This window comes from Bos javanicus, chromosome 4, assembly GCF_032452875.1.
Source record: "Bos javanicus breed banteng chromosome 4, ARS-OSU_banteng_1.0, whole genome shotgun sequence".
Lineage (NCBI taxonomy): Eukaryota > Metazoa > Chordata > Mammalia > Artiodactyla > Bovidae > Bos > Bos javanicus.
Window position 1 is genome coordinate 11689048 of NC_083871.1, and position 21896 is coordinate 11710943.

Below are 21896 nucleotides of genomic sequence, written 5' to 3' on the forward strand. Positions count from 1 at the left end.
GAGCAAATGAATTGATTTATGCCAATTCCTAATATTCTGCTGTAATTTCCTGCAAGGGAAGAAATTTTTTAAAATTTGCAGTAGGGTTAAATTATGATCTTGGAATTTTTTCATCACAGTTATATCAATAACTTCAGTGGAGCTAACACTGACCTAAATAGACAGGATATTTGCATTTATTCCAGAATTCTCTCTTCTTTTCACCACTTTATCAGTGCATGCAAAATGTCCTGGAAAAGACCTGTAGTGTTCAATCATTATGGAAGCCCACCAGGCTCCCCCGTCCCTGAGATTCTCCAGGCAGGAACACTGGAGTGGGTTGCCATTTTCTTCTCCAATGCATAAAAGTGAAAAGTGAAAGTGAAGTCACTCAGTTGTGTCCGACTCTTAGCAACACCATGGACTGCAGCCCACCAGGCTCTCCCGTCCCTGGGATTCTCCAGGCAAGAACACTGGAGTGGGTTGCCATTTCCTTCTCCAATGCATGAAAGTGAAAAGTAAAAGGGAAGTTGCTCAGTTGTGCACGACTCTTAGCAACCCCATGGACTGCAGCCTACCAGGCCTCGCCATCCATGGGATTTTCCAGGCAAGAGTACTGGAGTGGGGTGCCATTGCCTTCTCCGTTGGAAAGACTAACATGCATCAAATAAGTAATCATTAGGGAAAAGAGGTGATTATGAATATGGCATGGTATCTACCGTTCAGACTTGTCTTTCAGTCCAGCTCCCCAGTACTTCCATGTAAGAGTCTTATGCAGAATAAGGAGGCTATAATTAAGACATGAACAAATCCTTCCCCCCAAAATTCTGTAAAACATCTGGGGGTGCAAGCAGAATTCTCTTACCCTGATGAGTCTGATAAAACTCCAGCAGATATGATGGCAAAGGTGGCAATGTCAGAGGTCATGGTCTGATACTTGGAAAGGATGCAATGTCAAGCAGGGTACAGGCATAGTCCAGGGATAAGCCCTGACTAGGACTGTGGAGCCCAGCAAAGCACTGATCTTGGTTATTTATGAGCACATACATGGGGCATTCTCAGGCAATCATAGAAATATAGGGGAACTGGGAGCATTTGCAAGAGGCTGAAGTCATTTAATGGATGTGATAGCCAACCCCAAACTTCCTAAGCTCTTTTCTCATATCAAGCTCCCACTTGAAAGGTCATAGAATATATCCTGCATGTGAGAAAAGCAACCAAAATGGTAAAATTTGAGTTATCACTTTTAATTTGAATCCATTTTTAATCACCAGATGTTATAGAAACTGGGAAATTTTTAAGGCTGATATGCAAAGTTTCTCCTTTCATATTTTAAAAAAGTAAAATAAATCTAAAACATGTTTAATCACACATAATTATTATTTTGCTACATTGTAATTAAGGATAAATGGTAAGTAGGTCATGGAAATGACAGTAATTAGTATTAATTTTGTGCAAACTAAACAAATAAAATTTTTTCTTGGGTTCATTCTGCCAGTTTCCTTGTACTCCTAATCAGTATCAATGTCAAAAATTTTAATCACTATCACACACTTACAGAGGCAGGCACACTCCCACATAGAAAGTGATGCCCAGACAAATTTCTGAACCTTACATGCCAACATCAGAAATTCTCTTTCTGGAAGTCACGAGACAGAATATGATCTGGCCCGTAAGCCTGTGTGCTTACATGCTGAAGAGTGCCAACCAGGTTCTCTTGTAGTCTTCCCAGATGGGGCTATGTAAAGAGTCAGACACAGACAAGAGGGGACATTGAAGGTGGTTGGTGGCAAGTGGAAAAGAGAGAACCCATGTGGCGGATATAGCACTAGCCCTCCATGTTTCTGAGGCATAAATAGAAAGGATGTTAGAACCCAGAGAGACGAGGAAGAATAAATGGGAGACACATGGTCAAGACTAGACTTCTTAGTATACTTTTAATACCAAGTCTCCACTCCAGATGCCCTATGATAACTTAGTCAATTACAAGAGGTTTGAGAAGTTCTTCCATATGGAAGCTGTCTTATGTTTTATTTGTGTAATTAATCTCTGAGTAGCAACCTATCAGAATAGACAAGAGTCAAATACCAAGTAATAACTGTGATTTTATTCACAATAATTTCCATGAGCTTGTGCCAGAACCTTGAAATGATATTGTGCCAGAAGATCAAGTGAATGTGGTTCCACCCTTGGGGATGGAAGAATTTGTCATTTGTTCCAGTCCTTCCACAGAGAGAAACTTAAAAAGCTGGTCAAATTATTAAAAAGCATCCTATGTGAAAGTATCAGGCTACAAAGGCAAAGAGAGTTATGGAGCAAACATCATGACCAAGAAAACAACCCAGAGGTGAATTTGACATGTGGGGACACTTGTCCCCAAGGAGCATTAGTTGATTGCAGTAGAAGTGCAAAGGGTGTAGACAAAGATGAGAAGGACTTTCAACAGGACGTATTAGGCTAAGAAAAAAGTTGGAATTCAGGATCACTAAGGAAGGAAGTACTGAACTCCAAGTTTGGATGGGGACCTTAACATAAGAATGAAAACAAAATGGAACCTTCTTCTTCAAGTTTGGAAGCCAGCTACTGATCATCTAATCTGTAATTGAATTAAGGAATTCCAGGATAGTTTATTTGCCAAAGTGAATTTATATCCGTCTGGAGGAATATAACATCATATCAGGTTTCAAGTTATCTTTAAAAGTTTTTGTTTATATTTGGCACTCAGTAAAAACTAACCAACCATGTAAGAATGAAATTAAAAAAAAAAAAAAAAGATAGAAGAAAATTGAAACAGAATCAGAAGGGATTCAGATAATAGTTATCAGACACTGTCTAAAACTTTGGGATTGACATACGTACAATACACACTATATTAAATAGACAACCAACAATGACCTACTGTATAACACAGGGAACTCTGCTCAATATTCTGTAATAACCTAAATGCAAAACAATTAAAAAAAATAGATATGTTTATGTATAATTAAATCACTTTGCTGTGTACCTGAAAATAACTCAACATTGTAAATCAACTATAGTCTAATATAAAATAAAAATTAAAAAAGTTAACTTTGCTTAATATGTTTAAGGAAATAAAACACAAAATACACAGTTCGTGCATATGATTGGAAACTAAGCAAGAATAAAGTGGCAGTTCTAAAACTGAAAAATTTCAAATGTAAAATTAAGAATTCAATGAAAGTTGAACAGTGTATTAGACAAAGCTAAAGAGTCAAGAAAGAAATTAGAATAAATATGCAAAGACAATGTCATGTATAATTGAGTGTAACCTCCATTTTTACCAACACCCCTTCAACTACTTAAGCGGCAGAGGAGCCACGGCCCCTGCCCTCAGTTGAGCAAGACTGTCGTCAGGGTTGCCTTAGTGCCTCACTGCTAATTCTGCGTTAGCCCCCATCGTGTTCTGCAGCCGTCTCCCTTGCCTCTCCCCTTGATCCAGCTATGCCTGGAAGACCATGCTGTTGTTTAGTGGCTCAGTCATATCCGACTCTTGTGACTCCATGGACTGTATCCTGCCAGGCCCCTCTGTCCATGGGATTCTCCAGACGAGAATACAGGAGTGGGTAGGCATTCCCTTCTCCAGGGGCTTTTCCCAACGCAAGGATCAAATCTGCATCTCCTGCATTGGCTGTCGGACTCTTTATTGCTGAGCCACCACCAGGGAAGCCCCCTGGAAGACCATACTCCTTCCTCAGTACCCCTGCTTTAATCACTCAGTTACTAGGTGCTCAGCCATAACAAGAAACCAACAATTGGGGGAGGAGTGTTTTTCTAAGTGACATTTAACTTCTCTTTTGGATCCTAACAATCAGCATCAATGCAAACAAATATATATTGAATATCACTATGTTCCAGACACTGTTGTAGGTGGTTGGGGTTGGATGCATCAACAAAAATAAAAAGCAGGTAGACAGAAACCCAAAAGTTAAATATCTCTAACCTGTAGTAGAGGAAAATATAAAATAAACAATAGATATAGAATAGAATACTCATTGGAAGGACTGATGCTGAAGCTGAAGCTCCAGTATTGTGGTCACCTGATATGAGCAGCCGACTCATTGGGAAGGTTCCTGATGCTGGGAAAGATTGAGGGCAGAAGGAGAAGAGGGTGTCAGAGAATGAGATGGTTGGATGGCATCACCAATACAATGGACATGAACTTGGGCAAACTCCAGGAGATGGTGAGGGACAGGGAGGCCTTGAGTGCTGCAGTCCATGGGGTTGCGAGAGTTGGACATGATTAAGTGACTGAACAACAACAAACAGTAAACGAATAGTATTCTAGAGCGTGAAATTCATAATGGTGAGTCCATAGTGTTGGGTTTTTCCATTTATACTGTAATTAAGCTGAAAGAAAAAATATATACATATATATATTTCAGTTTGAAGTCTGTGCAGACTAACTTAATGGCACAACATATGATGAATTTTTCAAATGTTCTTTCTATACCTGGAAACAATAACTGTTCTGTGAGGTAGTCTCTACATTTTCATTAGGTCAATTTTGCTAATGACATGGTTTTAACATTTTTAGGTCTCTCCTAATTTTTGGTCTGCTCAATTACTGACAAAAGTATATAAATGTGGCCCATTATAATTGTGCATTTGCCCATCTTTCTTTCTATTTGTATTAAATTTTGCTTTATATTTAATGAGGCTAAGTAAGACAGGGGCAGGAAAATTTGGAGTTATTTGTCTTCCTGGTGAATTAAGCCTTTATTTTACTATGACAGGCCTCTCTTAGTTTATGGTATATTTTTTGCCTTGTAGTCTTCTTTTTGTTTAATATGTGATATAGCAATACAAATGTTCTTTGGATGATGTGTGTTCTTAGCTCTGTGTCTTTCACAATGCTGCAATCAGTATGTTGGCAGGGACTGGTCATCACAAGGTTCTGTGGGAGAAAGCTTCCAAGAGCCCTCAGGTGGCTTCACAGACTGCTGGCCATTGACATTAGCTCCTAGTCATATGAATTTTTCCATGAGAGCAGCTTGAAACCTGGCATCTGCGATGGCCTCTCCTGTGATCTCTTGCTCTGAGTGAAGTCACCTGCAGTGCTGTAAGCTTTCCTGGAGAAACTGAGACCTTCTAACTGCAACATGAGTGGGTTTGGAAATCAGCCTGTCATCCTGGCCAGCAGCTTGATTGCAGCCCTCTGAACCAGTGCACCCAGATAAGCCATGCCAGCTTTCCCAACATCATGTTTGTTGTCTTAGGCTGCTGCATTCTAGGGGTAATTTGTACCATGCAGACACAGATAACTAACAAAACAACCAAATGTCAAGAAGATATTATTTGTTGAAAACAGGTAAGTTCTTATGTAAACAATCTGGTTCAAATCAACAACATTTGCCTTTTTTCCTCCCAATTTTATTGATACATTATTGACATACAACACTATAAGTTTAAGGTGTACAATGTAATGACTTAACATGTATATATGTGTATGTGTGTGTATGTGCTAAGCTTCTTCAATCGTGTCTGATTCTTTGTGACCCTATGGAACATATATATATGTGTGTGTATATATATGTGTGTGTGTGCATATGTGTATGTGTATATATATATATATACATATGTGAATAATTACCACAATAAGTTTAGTTAGCATCCATCAACTCATGTAGTTGCAAAAAAGTTAAGTTTTTTTAATTGTGGTGAGAACTTTTGGGATCTACTCTCTTAGAAACTTGCAGATACACCATAGAGCATTGTTAACTACAGTCATCATGTTGTACATTGCATCCCTAATATTCATTTATCTTGTAACTGGAAGTTCGTACCTTTGACCCCCTTCACCAAATTCCTAGCTGATGCTGGTGGTAAAGACCCCGCCTGCCAATGCAGGAGAAGTCAGAGACGCAGGTTCGAACCCTGAGTCGGGAAGATCACATAGAGGAGGGCAGCAACCCACTCCAGTATTCTAGCCTGGAGAATCCCATTGACAAGGGGAGTGGGTTGTAACTGGCCCATGAGCTGAAGTTTGCCAGTTTTTTATATAGTTGGTCAGCAAGTATTGTCAGGTATTTGAGGAAGAAATGAAAGTTAATTGGATTTCTAAAGATTACATAGAAATTCAATGGGAAAATTAAAATTTTAATAAAATTAAATTGTAATCAAACTTTTTAAAAATTGTAGAATACACAGGAAATTCACAAATAAAAATTCTGAATCAGAGTCTATTTGATTATGCTCCAGAGATCTAATGTACAACAATGTAATTAAAATTAACAATAGTGTATTATATACTTGAAATTTGCTAAGAATGTATGTCTTAAGTATTCTCAGTAAAAAAAAAGGAAAGAAAATGGGCTCAAGAAAACTTCTTGAGGTGATGGATATGTTAAATAGCTTTGATTATTTAATAATATACATGTATTGTAAGTCATTAAGTTGTATATCTTAACTATACATGGGCTTCCCTGGTGGCTCAGAGGTTAAAGCATCTGCCTGCAATGCAGGAGACCTGGGTTTGATCCCTAGGTTGGGAAGATCCTCTGGAGAAGGAAATGGCTACCCACTGGCTACCCACTCCAGTACTTTTGCCTGGAGAATCCCATGGACGGAGGAGCCTGGTAGGATACAGTCCATGGGGTCGCAAAGAGTCAGACACTGAGCGACTTCACTTTCACTTAACTGTATATACTGTATATAATTTTATTTACCAATTATACCTCAGTAAAGCTTGGGGAAAAGGTCTGCTTGGCAAGTAGTCTCTGCTGAGCAAAGAACAGGTAAAAAATAATAAGCTACTTATAGTTCTTGGAAGAAAAGATATTTGTTCCAAACAGCTTTTAGTAGTTACTAAAGATTATGGCATATGCTAAGAAAATCATGATAGAGGGGGAAATCATGTTTTTAACTTGAATCTAAAGAATATTAATAGAAAATATTACATATTGAAAATGTCTTTTTAAAATACAGAGAGGCCATTTCCATCGCTTTCATTGATTCTAAACCATTACCTGCTCTTAGAGAAGGATTTCTGGTTGCGGGTTCAATATATCATTGGTGCCCAAATGTCAAGGGTTAAGAGATGTTCAGTGAAATGTGGTTAGTGAAATGTCATGTGGCAGAATGCCGATCATGAAGTGCTGCAAAATGAGGGGTCATGGCAACCTGTGGTGTGAAAGAAAATGTCAGTAATGGAACAGAACAGTAAATAACACTCTCCTGCTTGTTATCTAAATGGACACTTGGCAATTCATTTCATTTTCACTTGATCACTTTGCTTCCCCTGTCTTCATAATCTATGCACGTATGTGTCCCATTTTTTTATTGATCTCTGTCTCCCTCCCCCAAATATGTTTTAAGCAGACACTGTTTAAAAGTTTTAAAAAATAAACAAAAATGATATAAAATAGAAAATCCCATAGAAATCCATGGTGGCTATTATTTCTCACAATATATTCTGTTAAAATAGAGTGAGCTTAAGATATTGATAGAAATGAGACTGTGGGTCAGTTAGATTTTGGAAAACTATTCATGGTTGTTCAACCTCACAGTCCTATTAAGAGAGAGGCAACATGATCTCTGCTTTTCTGTTCTCTATGGTCTTTAGTCAATTTTTTTCATGTTCTGTAGCACACTTGATCGTATCTGTGAGACTTTATGGTGTCTGCCACTACAGAATTATGCTATTCACAAATATTGTGGCCAAAACATATCCAGTGTGCCAGGAATCATGCCAGTTTGTGTAGAGAGTATAGGAGCTTTGGAAATAATACTTTGAAGGGTAGGATAGACTGTTACTTTGGTTACCAGCCAATTAAATATCCTCCTCATCCTTGGGTAGTATACCCTCTAAATCTGGACTGGCTTTAATTAGTAAAATGTAGTAGGAGTAACATTGTGCCAGCTCTTAGCTGAGGCCTTAGGAAACCCCAGAAACTTTCTTTTGCACTTTGCACTTTAGCATTTTAGGAGGAGCCAGTTGCCGTGTTAAGAAGCCCCGCTGCCTTGAGAACCCTGTGCCCTGAGACAGGTCAAGCTGATCCTGTGAAGAGGACACAAAGTTGAGAGATGAGGTGTCCAGTCAAGAGTAAGAACAGAGGCCCCAGCATATGACCCAAGTGGAACTGATGTAGCCGCCCCCCCCCCCCATCACTTGATCTGTACCACCTGGTCCCATGTACTGCAAAGATGCACTGAGCCATTCCCACCACCCTCTATCCAAATTCCTGTCCTACAGAATCTTGAGCAAATAAACTTTCCTTGTGGCTCAGATGGTAAAGAATCTGCCTGCAATGCAGAGCTTGATCCTTAGGTCAAGAAGATCCCCCGGAGAAGGAAATGGCAACCCACTCCAGTTTCCTTGCCTGGAGAATTCCATGGACAAGAGTAGTCTGGCGGGCTACAGTCCATAGGGTCACAAACAGCAACTAATGCTAACTTAAGCCACTAAGTTAATAATTATACCAGAACAATATATAATTAGAATTGAGGAAGAGGGGCAGCCACAGGAAAAGTCAGGAAAAGATGAAGACTCTGGTATCCTAACAATGTTCTTGAGGAAAATCGAAAGAGCATTATTGTACACATCCAAACACACTCTGCCATAGTGCACTCAGACTAATTATATACCATTCCTGCAGTTATTCTTTTAACAATTGAAATCAGATAATATGGTCTCAGCAAACAACAAAGGGACATATACTTTTTAGCTTTGGGAGATAGAGGTCCTGTCTGAGTGGCAGGAATAGATAATTCCTTCCACTTATTACTTTTAATAGAAGGGTCATGAAAAAACAGAATTTGTTTAGGTTTGCATTTATATATTTTGCATTGGTAAATAAAATTCTGATACAGAACTGCGAATGTCTTGTTCAAGGCCCAGTATTATATATTCTGTCTGAAAAGTAAAATACATGCCTTGGTCACTATCAATAATATCTGGAACCGTGAAGAGAACAAGGAGCCGCTTGGTGAGGACTTGGACTGTACTGGAGGATTTATGGAGGCATGTGTGACCTTGATTTATGTCTTGAATACCTGTGAGGCAAGAAATGATTCGAATTCTTTACCCCTAAGTGGCCAACAATGGATAAGGCACTGTTGTTGCTGCCACTGGATAGATCAGACGGCAGGACCATTTGCAGTGGCTCAAGAGACTAACACTGCGCAGATAGGGCTGACTGCTGGCCAAGCACCCAGTGCTACAAGGCCTGACATCCGGTGCTTCAAGGCCTGACATCCGGTGCTTCAAGGCCCAACATCCGGTGCTACAAGGCCCAACATCCGGTGCTTCAGTGCATGAAGTCTACCCATTGTGTTGTCCTCATGCCCTGTCCTTCAACAGGGTAAAAGGATGAAAAGCAACTAAAAGGATGGAAAAGGTAAAAGGATGGAAAGCAACTGCTTTCCAGTGTGCTCCATCATTAGTGATGATTGTGTGTGTGTGTGCTCAGTCGCTCAGTCGCGTCCAACTCTTTGTGACCCCATGGACTGTAGCTCACCAGGCTTCTCTGTCCATGGAATTTAATCAGGCAAGAATACTGGAGTGGGTTGCCATTTCATTCTCCAGGAGATCTTCCCAACCCATGGGTCTCACCTGTGTCTCCTGTGTCTCCCGCATTGGCAGGCAGATTCTTTACTACCGAGCTACTTGGGAAGCCCAGTGATGATGATAAAATCATCCATGAAGTTTACAAACTCCCTTTGCTGTTCATTGAGTTGATCCCAAGAGGCTCAGATAGCCAGAGGAATGTGGAGAGAAGTTACTGTCTCAAGACCTCTGAGATGCAGAGAAAGACTAATGACAGGGGAGGACAACCACTTCGGATGGCAAGATAAGTCAGAGGGCCAGATTTGACTCTGTCCCAGAAGAGGAAGTCTCAGGAGTCATGCTGGGCTTGAGAGTTACTGCTTCCATGACCCAACACAAGTTAGGTGGATAGGTATGGAGATCAGGTCACATGACCAGTGTGTATTCAGATATCGCTACTATAATGGCATATATATATAGCATGGGATGAAGAAGGGCAGTGTTTTGCATCCAAAGCCTATGGACAACTTATAACCATTATAGGTGGTCCAGAAATGCCAAAAGACGTGAGAGGAAGTTACTAAGCCCTCTGCAATGAACAACTCTCTGAGACTTAGACGAGAGTATCTGCTGTGTTCCAGCTGGGATAGATTCTGGAGCTTTCTATTGAAATCTACAATAATAAAATATTTACAAGTTGCTATTCATATTAAGCCAATAATGGCAATAATACTGGGTATGGAAACTTTAATGCATGAGACCAAGGCCTCAAGTTTGTGGTAACCTACTATGTGACACCATTCATTCTTACAAGAGGAGGCCAAATTAGACCACGAAATGGAGAAGCCGTGGGAATAATCCCTCTTCCCTTTATAATGTGAATCAATCCTTGAAGTCCCTGGTTCTGGGTTACCTTGAACTATATTAACTATTTTAAATAGAGGGAGGGTCCTTGTAGTTCCATTTGTCAAATTAATCTGTGAGTGCAAAGACAATTTTAACTTACTGTTCATTAACTTAGGGTGTTTATGCTCATTATAGAATTTTTTGGGGTAATAGGTGCCATGAATATGGGGAATTTCGGCAAGGCAGTAGTTCTAATGGCTGAAATGATGCACATGTCCTCTACTTTATGTTTAATAACTTCTCTAAGATCATGGGGGGTTTATCTGTTTCACTTTAGGGATATTTCCCAGTAAGTTGAGCCCCGATATAATTATTGACTGTGAACTTTTGCCAGTTGGTGCGTTTCAGCAGATGTTGAAGTTAAGTGAGGCACAGAACCCAATCAACACCCATTTTTTTTTTGTTTTTTATGCTTTGTAAATTATTTTAGTAACTTCTGAATTTCTTGTTGGATCAAATTATTAACCTCGTTTTTATTCAGTTTTTATGTTTCCTCCCTTTGAATCCAAGTTTCCTGCTCTGTGTGTGTTTGCTGGGTTCCTGTCTATCTTGGTCATATTTATAAGCTCCTTTCTCCAGAGAGCCTCTAATCAATATCATCAAGATTAAGGACCTCTGCTCTGGCAATGCTTGAATTAATCCTTGACTGTACTACAGAAACACCATGGTTATTTTCCCCTGTACCTCTGATGATAAGTATCTCTTTTGGCAACAGAGACAGAAGTCCAACAGGAGCAGCACCAGCCAAGGCATTTGGTAGTATCCTAGTGAACCGCCTACCTTTAGGAGTGTGGAATTCTGCAATTCAAATTTTCAAATGATGCCTGCTATTCAGATGGTGGCTGTTCTTCATCTGGGTGTAATCTTTGCCTTGAATGTTCTACAGAATGGGACATACACCTGGATGAAACAAACCAGGTCATAGCTGGTCATTCTCTGAATCTAGGGTCAGTCAGGGCTTATGCTAGAACTGAGATACATGATTTAATCTAAGGCACACAGATGGCTTAGGGCTTATGAGATACATGACCTGGGGCTGCTTTAATGAGGGACTGGATCCCATACTTCTTTTCCTGAAAGCCAATTAATTATTGAAACTTCTGACTTAGGCTTGCTCAATCTATAATGGAAGTTCAGTAGAACTCAACTAATATAGCCCAAAGCAACACTGCTCAAAGTGCCTGCCTACTATCCAAGAATCAAAGGAAAAAGAAGGAAGACCCCTTCCTGCTACTCTGCCCAAGTGATGGTGATCATTGTTTTTGCACTCCACTCTCAGAGCCAACTGCGGTCATTCTGCAGAGACGGGGCCATTTGGCATTTGCGTGCTCAGTCGTGTCTGACTCCTTGCAATCCCATGGACTGTACATCGGGCTCCTCTGTCCATGGGATTCTCCAGGCAGGAACACTGTTGTAGGTTGCCATTTCCTCCCACAGGAGCTCTTCCTGACTCAGGGATCCAACCAACGTTTCCTGCATTGGCAGGCCGATTCTTTACCACTGAGCCACCTGGGAAGCCCTGACAGGAACCGTACATAGTCACAGAACGGGCCCCCACCAAAATTTGATTTGCGTGTCAAGTTTGAAGACTCCAGGCACACATCAGGAGGATATGAGGTTTGTTCTTTATAGAATGCAACTTTTTGGGAAGAGGCTAGCAGGCTTCCCAAGTAGGTCCAAAAATAGCATGAAAGAACGAAGAAAAGAAACTACTCCTGGGTTTTAATGACGATTAAAGGATGGCATGAAGGGGCTTTTGTGGTTTGAACCTTCTTCCAAAGGAGGGAGTATCTAGGCTCTCTTGTTAGCTTACTGAGGTGTGAGGCAGGAACACAAGAGAAATGGTGGGTTGTAAAAGTTCTCAGCAGTTAAACATCAAAATTGACTCCATTATGGAGGGATTTTCTGGATGCAGCTGTTCATAATAGAGCAAATTGCCAAGGAAAGTATCAGCTTAGGGGAGTTTAGGTCACACACTATGGAAGATACTGGGGTGTATTGTTGGACTGCCTCAGAGGCCAATCGGGCATCTGTAATGTCTTCTGAAGGGAAACAGGAGGTTGAAAGCACAGCTTTACATGGCAACTCACCCTGGAAGGCAAGACTTTCTTTTTATATTGTGGACTTTTAACAAGCCAACTTCTAAAGATAATAACTTACATAATCAACCTTTACCACTGTACTTCTTATTTCATATGAGAAGCATACGTGGTACCTAGTTCAGTGCCGGTCACAGAGTCCAGTCCATGGCGCAGGGTACTGTGCAAACTGTGGCTAAATGAATATATGAATTTTATGGAGTTTGGGGCTTTAAAGACCACTTTCTCATAGTTTATCTCATTTGGTATTTAAAAATCTTCTCTGAGAAAGACACTTACCTACATTTTATAGGCAAGCAAAACAAAGTTTGGAGGATATAATGCTGCTGTTAAGTCACTTCAGTCGTGTCCAACACTGTGCGACCCCATAGACGGCAGCCCACCAGGCTCCCCTGTCCCTGGGATTCTCCAGGCAAGAACACTGGAGTGGGTTGCCATTTCCTTCTCCAATGCATGAAAGTGAAAAGTGAAAGTGAAGTTGCTCAGTCGTGTCCAACTCTTACAGACCTCGTGGACCTACCAGGCTCCTCTGTCCCTGGGATTTTCCCAGGCAAGAGTACTGGAGTGGGGTGCCATTGTCTTCTCCGGGAGGATATAATACTTTTGCTTAAATTTAAGCAGCAGAAGAGTCAGGGTTCAGGCTTACTTATTTCAAAAAGCTTGTGTGTTTCTTACCAAACTGCATGATCCCTGCTAGGGTTAGAGGTACTAGATCTCTATTTGGAGATAAATGAGATTACCTCTTAGAGCACTTTCTGGTAGTTTGTTTTTTTTTTTTTCATTTTAAAAGTGAACAACTCTCCTTCAACACTCTGCTTTATAGTTTAAAAGCTGTTATTTTCAATGACTGGTAAAAACAAAACAAAAACTTAGATGTATCTAATGACGCTTAATTCCACTTATTCACAAACTATTGTTCAAACACTTTACGTCTGAAGTAGTTCTCATTTCTTCCACTAACACAACCTAAATGTCCAGATTTTGGTCTTCTAAATTATTCATTTATTACGCTTGAAATATTTTGAATGTTTTGAAGATGCAAAGGAAAGAGAAACTATCAGGTCTCTCTCCAAAGTAGTACTTCATGTTCTCTTAAATCACTGTAAAATTGTGTCCAGGAGATGGGTTTTAATTGGCTATAATCCTAAGTGGAATTTGTTTAAAGGTCCTTATCACTCTGATTACTCAATCTGTAATCAACCTTCAAGTTCAAAAGCTATTGAATTATGTTCCTGAAATGGGTGGGTCACATGAAAAGGCTCACAACACTGAAAATATGTTTTTAACGAACAATGCTTACCATAAGTGTTAGAAAGCTGAGTTATACATTCTTGCCAATTTAGTTCTCTCAAGGGGACCATATTCAGAACAATGAAGTATAAAGTTCCATCTACGCTTTGATTCCTGAAACATCTAATAATTAAATCTCTGCCATTGTTATTTCATCTATTAATATCCTAGATATTTCAAATAACATTCCCAGGTGTCCTGAAAACATTCCTTTCTTGGATGGAAAACCCTATCACTAACCAAACTTGCGCCTCTTGGCATCTCTTCTTCACCAAAGCTCATGCAAGTGCAGATCTAGCTGAACCCTAAGGTAAAAATTGCTTAGATTCTCATCCTGAAGGCTTGCAAAATGTCTAGGTGATAAACCTCCAAATATATATTTAACTTCAAATAAATATGATTTACCTATTACAAAGGCATTTTGGTTCTGGGTCTTTGTTTCTGTGTGGGCTTTTCTTTAGTTGTGGTGCTTAGGCTTCTCATTGTGGTACTTCTCTTGTTCTGGAACATGGTTGGTCTAAGCATGGGCTTCAGTGGTCGTGGCTCCTGGGCTCTAGAGCACAGGCTCAATTGTTGCAGCTCACGGGCTTAGTTGTTGCACTGCATTTGAGATCCTCCCAGATCAGGGATCAAACTTGCGTCTCCTGCACTGGCAGGCAGATTCCTTACCACTGAGCCACCAGGGAAGTCCTCAGAGGCGTTTTGTTTTTGTTAATTGTATTTCTGTTAATTCCTAAAAGGTACAATTCTGAAATCTAAAGAGATGTAATAACTACTACCTGTGAACTCCTCTATTCAGTTCAGTTCAATCTCTCAGTCATGTCCGACTCTTTGTGACCCCATGGACTACTGCACGCCAGACCTCCCTGTCTATCACCAACTGTCGGAATTTACTCAAACTCAGGTCTATTGCAGATTCTTTACCATCTGAGCCGCCCTGGTGGCTCAGAGGTTAAAGTGTCTGCCTGCAATGCAGGAGACCTGGGTTCGATCCCTGGGTCGGGAAGATCCCCTGGAGAAGAAAATGGCAACCCACTCCAGTATTCTTGCCTGGAGAATCCCATGGACAGAGGAGCCTGGTGGGCTACAGTCCATGTGGTCACAAAGAGTCGGACATGACTGAGCTACTTCACTTTCTTTTTTCATGTCCATTGAGTAGGTGATACCATCCAACCATCTCATCTTCTGTCATCCCCTTCTCCTCCTGCCTTCAATCTTTCCCAGCATCAGAGCCTTTTCAAATGAGTCAGTTCTTTGCATCAAGTGGCCAAAGTATTGGAGTTTCATCTTCAGCATCAGTCCTTTCCATGAATATTCAAGACTGATCTCTTTTAGGATGGACTGGTTGGATCTCCTTGCAGTCCAAGGGACTCTCAAGAGTCTTCTCCAACACCACAGTTCAAAAGCATCAATTCTTCAGCACTCAGCTTTCTTTTATAGTCCAGCTCTCACATCCATACATGACTACTGGAAAAACCATAGCTTTGACATAGATAGACCTTTGTTGTCAAAGTAATGTTTCTGCTTTTTAATATGCTGTCTAGGTTTGTCATAGCTTTTCTTCCAAGGAGCAAGCGTCTTTTAATTTCATGCCTGCAGTCACCATCTGCAGTGATTTTGGAGCCCAAGAAAATAGTCTGTCATTGTTTCCACTGTTTTGCCATCTATTTGCCATGAAGTGATGGGACCAGATGTATGATCTTAGTTTTCTGAATGTTGAGTTTTAAGTCAACTTTTTCACTCTCCTCTTTCACTTTCATCAAGAGGCTCTTTAGTTCTTCTTCACTTTCTGCCATAAGGGTGGTGTCATCTGCATATCTGAGGTTACTGGTATTTCTCCCTCCCGGCAATCTTGATTCCAGCTTGTGCTTCCTCCAGCCCAGCATTTCTCATGATGTACTCCGCATGTAAGTGAAATAAGTAGGGTGACAATACGCAGCCTTGACGTACTCCTTTTCCTATTTGGAACCAGTCTGTTGTTCCATGTCCAGTTCTAACTGTTGCTCTCTGAACTGCATACAAATTTCTCAAGAGGCAGGTCAGGTGGCCTGGTATTCCCATCTCTTTCAGAGTTTTCCACAGTTTGTTGTGATCCACACAATCAAAGGCTTTGGCATAGTCAATAAAGCAGAAATAGATGTTTTTCTGGAACTCTCTTGCTTTTTTGATGATCCAGCGGATGTTGGCATTTTGATCTCTGGTTCCTCTGCCTTTTCTAAATCCAGCTTGAACATCAGGAAGTTCACAGTTCACGTACTGTTGAAGCCTGGCTTGGAGAATTTTGAGTATTACTTTACCAGAGTGTGAAATGAGTGCAATTGTGCGGTAGTTTGAGCATTCTTTGACATTGCCTTCTTATGTGATAACAAACACAGTACATTCCCTCTACTTAGCTTGTGTGCACTAGGGTTGGTAGGGAGGGGTAGTAGGGGTTACTGGATAGTGGAAGTTGTTATAATTTTCATAGTACTTACCATACTTTATTATGACAATTTAACTCACTGTCTTCTCAACAAAATAGTAAGATTCATGAATATGCTTTCATTCTTTCACTACTCAGACACTTATGTGACATATGCTCAATTGTATCTGACTCTTTGCAACCTCATGAATTGTAGTCTGCCAGGCTCCTCTGTTTCTAAGATTCTCCAGGCAAGAATATTGGAGTGGGTAGCCATTTCCTTCTCCAGGGGATCTTCCTGAGCCCAGGACTGAACCTGTATCTCCTGGGTCTCCTGCACTGCAGAAGGGTTCTTTACCTGCTAAGCTATCAGGGTGACCTCGATTGAGCACAATTCCTTGTCTTCTCAACAAAATAGTAGGATTCATGACTACACTTAGGTTCTTTCAATACTACCACTGGACTTTGCATATAGCAGACATTTGGTTAATGTTCCTTGAACTAAATTTTTAATTACGTTCCCTCTATTTTTCCTTCTGTTTGAAAGCTTTGAGCAATTGAAAATATGTGGAAATATATGGGGAGATATTTTTCCTGTATCAGTTCTCTCCATTTTAAGGAGGACAGGTTTGTGTAATGGTAAATTCTACTGTGAATTTTTGATCCATGTGTTACTGTTTTTGTCTTGTTTAATAAGGTTTCAAAGGGAAAAAATATTTTTAGATTCACAATAGCAATACTGCCATTGCATCCTGTTTCAACAAGAGTTATGGTAAGTGCTTTTATTTAATGTGACTAATTAGCCCTCTAATAACTCTGGAGAAAATGACAAGGCACTCCAGTACTTGGAAAATTCCATGAACAGAGGAGCCTGGCAGGCTACAGTCCATGGGGCTGTAAAAATTCAGACGTGACTGAGCAACTGAGTACAGCATTCTAAATTAATGGTTAAATTATTTCTATCCTTCCTGTTCTGTGGAATGCTACTTTGGGAAATGAAATGAAGAGTCTTTGGTAGGAGTGATAAACATGGGCCACACATGACTCTGCTAGTGTTAGGACAGCTGCGTCATAAGCCCGTCTCTTCTCAGGGGCCTAGAACTTCTCTCTAGAAATAAATCAGAAATCTTTATTCTCAAATGATGCTTAAGGCACTTTTGTAAAACCCGTTATGACCTGCAAGTTGGTTCTGTGTTCACCCAAGAAGCAGGAGTTCAGTTGAAATCACCCAGGGACTGTGATAAGTTCCTGTCGTTTGTGTGTGTGTGTGTGTGTGTGTGTGCGTGTGTGTGTGTGTGTGTGTTAGTCACTCAGAGTCGTGTCTGACTCTTTGTGACCCAATGGACTGTAGCCTGCCTGGTTCTTCTGTCCATGGAATTCTCCAGGCAAGAATACTGGAGTGGGTTGCCATTCCCTTCTCTATCCTGTCACTGTGGGTATCCTCAGCCCTAGCCTCTGTGGACTGAACAGTTTCAGCCCCTGCATCAACCAAGAACACCCTGGTTTCTTACATAACCCAAAGCATCCCCATGGTTAGCAGGAGCATGCATCTCTGCATAGGTAGAAATGGAACATGATTTTTTTCTGTTTTCAAATTCCTTGATAAACAGGACTTGCTCACACTTTTATCTTCTCCCACTTGGAGTTAATTTACAGTTGACCCTTGAACAGCGTGGGTTTGAAATGTGCAGTTCACTTATACACACATTTTTTTCAGTAATAAATACTGCAGTGCTGCAAGGTCAGAGCTGGTTGAGTTTATGGCTGTGGGACTGCAGGTATGGAGGAGCCACGCGTGGAGAGAACTGACTCTAGGTTGCACTTGGGGTTTGACTGCACTGAAGGTAGCCTCCCTAACCCCCACGGTGTTCAAGGGTCAACTAACTGTATTAGCCTTCTAAGAGGATTCCTTGCTGCCATTCTCAGCTCTACCCTCCTAAATATTTGGATCACTAAGTATTAATAATAAACAGGAGAATGTCATTCTCAAGCTTTCAACATTACCAAGGTAACTCATTTCCTATAGAGTAAATTTAAATCTGTGTTAATAATAAATTGAAGCATTCTATGGTTTCATTCCACCTGACCATTTATCACCTACCACTCTAATCCTAAAAATGCCAAAATACTTCTAGTAAGCTTACAGAAATTTCACAGTTCAATGAGCACTGCCCTGTATGCACTTCCTACCTTGTTTCACCTAGCTTTCTGTCCTTCCTGTCTGCCATTTTATTTCCTTCAGGTAGGGAAAAGTACAGGTGGGAACCATTCCACTGAAAGATTTTCCTGACAACTGGAACATACTTCTAATTTGTCAACCAAAATGTTTTTATTGTATGCCCATTATATCCTAACTGATCCCGGTACTATATTGGCTTGGCCAAAAAGTTCCTTTGAGTTTTTCAGTAAGATTTCAGGATAAACCTGAACTTATTGGCCAATGCAATACTATAATTTAAAAAAATCTCTGCAACTGTCTCCTAGAAGTTCTTCAAGGACGTGAGTCGTCTCTAACGTGCCTTTAGCTTCTCCAGCACTAGTGTTAAGTGGTACATAATAGAGGCTAAGTAATTATCACTTAAATTGAATTGAACCAGCTGTTAAAAGGGGAATCCGAAGCTATCTTCCTCAGCACCATATTTTAGGAGGACAAAGCTAATACTTGTGATTCAGCAATGGCTTTCTTAAGGGAGAAAGAAAGACCAAAATCAACTATTTGTTGCTTAATTATTTTTTAAAAAACTCAAAGCCAATCTTTGACACAATCAGTTGAAATCAGCTCTAATATAAATTTGTACACAACATTATGAAAGGGATTTTTAGTTGAACCTGAATAACTTATATTAACTTTTAATTAGAATAAAATTTAGGAGCACCAGTTCCTATCACAGGTAATTTTCATTAGCTGAGTAGTAAAAAATTAATTTGTCTTCCACGTCCTCTTGTTGCAGTATTTAGCAAAGGTAGACGACATAAGTTCAATAAGCCTCAAAATTATATCTTCCTTCCAGTTTTATAGATAATAATATTTATGATGGATTCTTTTGAACAATGCAAATCAGAATAAACCAGAGGTAGAATAAAATTGATTATATTACTAGGCCACAGTGGAGCTAGGAGGACAAAGTTAGGGGAGATGTATCAGAAACAAATTTTATCCAGAGTCCTGATGAACTACTCACACATCTAAAAGCTCCTTGGACCACTTTTTTTAAAAAACTGCTTAAATGTGTGTGTGTATTAAAGTATAAGAAAGGAACATAAATTATGACTGCTTAATGAAATAATGGTTGCCAGGTGGCTCAATGTAAAGAATCACCTGGGATTCTTTACATATAGGAGACAAAAGTTCAATTCAATCTCCGGGTCAGGAAGGTCCCCTGGAGGAGGACATGGCCACCCACTCCAGTATTCACGCCTGGAGAATCCTATGGACAGAGGAGCCAGGTGGGCTACAGTTCATGGGGTCTCAAAGAGTTGGACATGACTTAGCAATTAAACAATGACAGGGAAACAAGACCTATACAATAGTGAAAAAATTCCCAGTTTTTAGTTAGTGAAAGCTCAGCCTTCTTGTCCTGGGGAAACATGTGGAACTTGAGCAAATATTTCCTACCGGGTCCCTTTGCTGACTCAGAAGCAAGGTGAGCAAAGACCAGTACTTTGCTTATTTGTGTCGAAACCCACCCATCCTCATTTTTAGTTGTAAATTCTTTCCAGTGTCTAGCATATAGTTAAATATTATTCTTAGCTTCTAGTGTGATTGCATAGGTTTTATTTTTATAGATATTAACATGAAGTTGGAAGGCAGGTTCATTTTAACTTGAAAGTTTTTTGAATGTCTGTGAAATAGTTGTTTCCCAAACACAGCAGCTTGATTACTCTCCTCAACTCTATAGGCATTTTATACAGCTATTGAATTCAAGCATCTTCTCACTTGAAAAGTGCTACAGAAATCAGATTATGTTATTTGACAACATTGTATTTCCCATACCGTAGACATTTTATATTACAAGAATATTGTCTTCAACCATGACACAGAAACAGTAATGCACACCAAGTATTCCATTTGTTTCTCAATATTTCCCTGTGCAAAGTCACTCAGTTGTGTCCAACTCTTTGTGACTCTATGGACCGTAGCCCGCCAGGCTCCTCTGTCCATGGGATTCTCCAGGCCAGAATACTGGAGCAGGTTGCCATGCCCTTCTCTAGGGGATCTTCCTGACCCAGGGACTGAACCCAGGTCTCCCACACTGCAGGCAGATTCTTTTCTGCCTGAGCCACCGGGGAGCCCGTTCTTCTGTCAGGGTATCTGAAAAGACATTGAGTTTATGGATGTTGTAGTTGTTCAGTCACTAAGTGATGTCTGCCTCTTTGCAACTCCATGGACTGCAGCATGACAAGCTTCCCTGTCCCTCACTATCTCCCTGAGTTTGCCCAAGTTCATGTTCATTGAGTCAGTGATATGGAGCCCAGATCATTCTAGATTCCTGACTGGGTCAGATCCCTCTGGAACAGAGCCCCTTGCCCTTCCATATAAAATATGTATAACAAGCAATTCATAAACTGTTGCTGAACTTATCTAATATTTTAGAACTGTTTTTGTTTTGTTCTGTTTTGTTTTGCTGCAGCATAATCTAGTCTGCCCCCACATAACATGGTATAATAACAAAAATAACTAATCAATTAGTTAATTTATCCAACATATAGTGGGCATCAGGTTTCCCTGGTAGCTCAGCTGGTAAAGATCCACCTACCATGCAAGATACCCCGGTTCAATTCCTGGATTGGGAAGATGCCCTGGAGAAGGGATAGGCTACAAACTCCAGTATTCATGGGCTTCCCTGGTGGCTCAGATGGTAAAGAATCTGCCTGCAATGTGGGAGACCTGGGTTTGATCCCCAGATTGGGAAGATCCTCTGGAGGAGGGCATGGCAACCCACTCCAGTATTCTTGCCTGGAGACTTGCCTTGGACAGAAGAGCCTGGCAGGCTACAGTCCATGGGCTCACAAAGAGTCAGACATGACTGAGCGACTAGGCACAGCACAGCACATAGTGGGCACCTACTAAAGCCAAGTACTCTTATAAAACACTAGAGTTAGGATGTTGCAAAAAGACACAGTCTGTGTCCTCAGCGAGCTTATGGTCTAATGAGAAAAATGGACAAATAAACCTGCAATAAGGAACATCTAGCAAACACACAACCTAACCTGCAGCTATCCCAGACACTTGGCATTAAAATATGAATAAGGAATTTTCATTGTAATACAGTGTAATTCAGCTTAATTTACTGTAGTAATAGATTTATTAGAATTAGATTTAGTAATTAGTAATAGATTTATTATAATATAATAAGTATTCTGAAAAAGTCTATGCAAAGTATTTGGATGGTAAAGATAAAGAAGCAATTCATTATCTTGAGAAGTCATGGAAAGCTTCTCAGAGGAGGTGACATTTGTTTGGATCTTTGAAAAGTGAGTTAAACTTCCCCTGTTGGAAAGTTGATGCAGTAGTTATTAGCACTGCTCAACAAAAATACCTGAGTTTCTTCCTTCCCTGGTAGGACTGTATTTTCTCATCCCTTTTCAATTTAGGAATAATCACGTGCTGCTTCTTTTTTTTTTTTTTGGTCAATGAAGTTTTAGTAGAATAAATGACTGACACTTCAAACATAAAATGTAAGAGCCAGTGCACTATTCACCATGATTCTTTCTC